The following is a 4,204-nucleotide window of genomic DNA, read 5'->3' as shown; positions in this document are numbered from 1 at the left end:
AAGCTGAGCTATTCCTAGTTTGCTTGCTATTATGAGAGGAATCTTGGTAAGTTTTTTTTCCTCCACTTATTGACATGCTTAAACTCAATAAGTGATCTAGCTTGACCTAGGGTCTCGATGTGAGCATTGACCGAGTGATGCGGGAGATTCGATGGGGTCTGAATTGATAATAAGTGTACGTCACTAGAGACGAGGCATGTTAAGAGCCTTCCTATTGATGGTCACAATGTTATTGTTATTGGAGACTCACTTTTAGGCCAACCATGACCGATAAGATCAAGGGAGGCCATCTTTTGCCCCCTCAACTAGAGCCTAATGGGTGAGAGTTTGAAGGGGGCAATGATGCATGACACCCAGGCAAGCATGCCCCTAGCCGAATGGCTTGGGATAGAACTTGCATTCAAAGACTCGATGGTTCATGAGATTATGCAATTCACACCAAGTATCACATTTCACTATGTTTTTCACTGGTAGGAGAGTCGAGATATCCATTGCTAAGAGTTATTTTGGTTTTTCATAATAAAAAGAGTCATTATACAGACCATATACTCACTGTAAATAAGATGGCAATGGCACACGTATTTTTTTTCATTTTGGTTCCTTGGTGTGATTCATGTCAAGGGTTTATTATTTGGCTATGGGCAATGATATTGATCATTTCACCCAACTGAGAGGCAGAATAAAGTAATTGTTGACCCACCTAAGGCTGAAAGGTGCTAAGACATAGAGGCACCCTCACCCCCTTAGTGTTTCGTTAACATGTTTATGGGTAATTTGTTGAATGGGTTTCAACAATGATACTTCCATGAGTTTTGTTACCATGTCCCGCTAGTAGTTGAGGCATGTGACACGATCTGTAACCTGGTCTAGGTTAAAGGGTCTTTTTGAGTCGATGAGCAGTTTCAATTCTTGTAGGACAAAGTTTGATAGCTAGAAAGACAAGCCCTTGAGGTGTACTGGAGGTCTAGGTGGTGGAAAACTAGTCTAGAATAATGATACAGATAGTAATTAAGATTTTAGAGGCTTAAGCCCAAAGTTTAGGTTTGACAGAGTTGAGCTAGGCCCAGGTGCAAGTGTAGGTGCTGGTGAGGGTTATATGAATTTACAAGCCATAAAAATGACATTGGTGCGGTAAAAATATGAAGATGTGCCTAAACTAGCCTACTACCCAGTTGTGGTGCACATGCTGTGCAATCCAGGCCTAAAATAGTCGTGCTTGATGTGTAGCCCAACATGTGCCTATGGTGTTCGAAGGAATCACTTGCACAAAAGGCTAGCATGTGCAAATGGTGGTCAAAGCATGTACCAAGACCAAAGGCCAACTTGTCTCGATGGCGTCAAGGCATGTGCTTGTGTCACGATCTGTAAGTTAATCCAAGTCTAGGTGTTTTATTTGAGTCAAAAAGCAGTTTTAGTTCTAGCAAGATAGAGTATGATAGCCAAGGAGACCAAGCTTTGAGGCATACTAGAGGTTTAGTTTATAGGGAACCAGCCTAGAACAGTGGTATGGATAGTGATCAAGACTCCAATGGCTTTAGCATAGTGTTTAGGTTCGATAGAATTGAGCTAGGCCCAGATGTGGGCACTAGTGAGCATTATATGAATTTACGAACCACAAAAATGGCATTGGTATAGCAAAAATATAAAAATGTGCCTAAACCCACCTACTACCTAGTCATCGTGTACATGGTGTATAGCTTAAACCCAAGATACCTATGCTTAGTGCACGGCCAGCATATGCTGATGGTGTTCGAGGGAACCACCCACATAAAAGGCTAGCATGTACTGATGATGCTCAAAGATTGTGCTAAGACCAAAGGCCTAGTATATCTTAATGGTGGTCAAGGCATGTGCATGTTTCATGGTCCACAAGTTGGTTCAGGCATAAGGGTTCTATCTATGTCAAGGAGTAGCTCTAGCTCTAGTGAAATAAGGTCTGATAGCTAGGGGGACCAGGCCTTGGGGTGCACTAAAGGCCCAAGTCATGGGAACTAGCCAAGAATAGTGGTACGAGTAGTGATCAAGACTTCATAGGCTTAGGCATGGTGTTTAAGTTTGACAGAATTGAGCCAAGTCCAAGAGTGGGTAGTGGTGAGCACTTATATGAATTTACAAGCCATAAAAATGGCATTGGCATTGTAGAAATATGAAGATTGGCCTAAACCCAACTATTGCCTGATTATGGTGCGCATTGTGCATGGCCTAGGCCCAAGATACTCGTGCGTGATAGGTGGTGTGTGGCCTAACATGTGCCAATGGTGTTTGAGGGAATTATCGATAAAAAAGGCCTACATGTGCCCATGGTGGTTGAAGCATATCCCAAGACCAAAGGTTAACTTATCTTAATGGTGGTCGAGGCATGTGTATGTGTCATAGTCTACAAGTTGGTTGTCATGGGCCATGCATTCCCTTGACCAAAACCAAGATCTATGTGGCACCAAAACTACTCATAGTCGAGGTCAAGCTTTCATGAGTCCATTTTCCCATGGATAACTTAAAGTTGATCTATCAAGCCACATACTTGTGAGCCTTTCCTGGCTTCAACCCCGAAGGTTTCATATAACATTTCTAAACTTAGTAGGGAAGAACCTAATTATCATTAACTCATCAGCCCATGATTCTCAAGGTGGCCCCAAGCACCTATTTCTGCCTGCAAGCATCAAGGTCTCGAGCACCGAACACCTCTCTTGCTCATAAAGGTACACCACCTCGATTCTCATAATATTATTTCCTTTTGGCATAGTAAAAACCTAACACTATGCTTACCTGGAACATCTGCTAGCTCGTATGCCTTGAACCCGAAGCCACAACATAAATGCTAGTCAACAACAAGCCTGAAGCCACACTAGGCTTATTTCATCTTATGAAACTCATAACTTAGGACCTTAGCCTAGGTTGCCTATATGCATGATGAACACCTTACATCATGCCTATCACATCTTAAGGGATTGGGGTGTGCTACCCCTACTGCAAAACACCTCTACCAATTAGCCATAAGGGTCTAACAGTGTGCTTGCCTACTAGCCCACTCATCCCTCAAGGTCGATGGTACCATTCCTACGCAAAGATAATCTCAAGATCCTTGGTTACTCATCGAACTAACTCAAAAAGGGGAAACTAAGGGTATAGCGAATGCTAGCATCTAACCACTTGATTTAATGCACTAGCGTGACACAAGGCCCACCAATCTTAACTATCTTCAGGTTTACCATGACCTGAGGAGATATTGTGCTACACTTAAGACCCGATGATGCTCACCTACCTAGACACCATATGTGCCTAGAAATAACTCATTTTAGACTAGTAAGGCCTTACTCGCCTACTAACCAGGGGTTAGGGAAAAGCTAACACTAGTTGTCCCGCTATAAAGAGCTTAAGAGCTTTCCCAATCTTTCTACCAAGAACTATAAGAATGTCTAAAATGGGGACACTTTTCTCTTCAGTTACCCCAGAGCCTTTCTTCAACCAACTTAGCACCTAGTTATCTATCTCTTAGCCACCATAATTTTGGCATTCCACTCATTGCTCCACTAACCCACTCGAGGGTACCTGTGTAAGGCTTTGACTAATAGCATTCGACTGGCTACATGGCTTCAGGGTGCCCACCCATTGGCTCACACTTACCTATGCATCTTGGGGCCTAAGGCTCACATCACCTGTACACACTATTAGCAACATGTTTCTAGGCTTATACTAAATATTTGTTGTTCTAAGACCATTGTCTTGCTATCAAGGCCTTAACTATTGCTCAGTTCAAGGTCAATCATGGCAAGATCGAGGTATACCAAGGCCTAAGGCCAGACTATGACAATCTCTCCCACTTACTATATCGATGCCCTTATCAATGCCAAGACCACACCCAACTCTCTTGTTGCACATTGTTAACATTTTTCTATATATCTCACATTTATGCCTTCAAGGATTGGGTCAAGATCCTGTCACATGAGGCATCACCCATAATACTTATTCATTGCATCTCTATTTTAATTTCCACTTCTGCCTCTAAGACTCAACGGTTACTCAATATATGCCACTGTATGGCTTCCTCCATTATCTCATAATGTTGTGACCTTGAGGCACCCTTGTCGATCATGACCCTTAGTAGAATGAATGACCACTTGCTTTGCCACATATTGGTGCGCCTTGCTGGACGTGACCCATTACACCAACTACACACCTATGGCACCAACTCTTTGATATGTCC

General features: G+C 42.8%; 1 non-coding gene across 1 annotated transcript; it reads right to left on the bottom strand.

The window, feature by feature from the left end:
• Positions 1 to 347: 347 nt before the first annotated feature.
• On the bottom strand, positions 348 to 503 carry LOC149511915 (5.8S ribosomal RNA). Its single transcript, XR_016333446.1, has one exon. It is a non-coding gene; the product is annotated as a 5.8S ribosomal RNA (ribosomal RNA).
• Positions 504 to 4,204: the final 3,701 nt, after the last annotated feature.

This window comes from Durio zibethinus, chromosome 24 (genome assembly GCF_047325235.1).
Source record: "Durio zibethinus cultivar Kanyao isolate XHJ-2024 chromosome 24, ASM4732523v1, whole genome shotgun sequence".
Lineage (NCBI taxonomy): Eukaryota > Viridiplantae > Streptophyta > Magnoliopsida > Malvales > Malvaceae > Durio > Durio zibethinus.
This window is presented reverse-complemented; position numbering and strand designations above follow the sequence as displayed.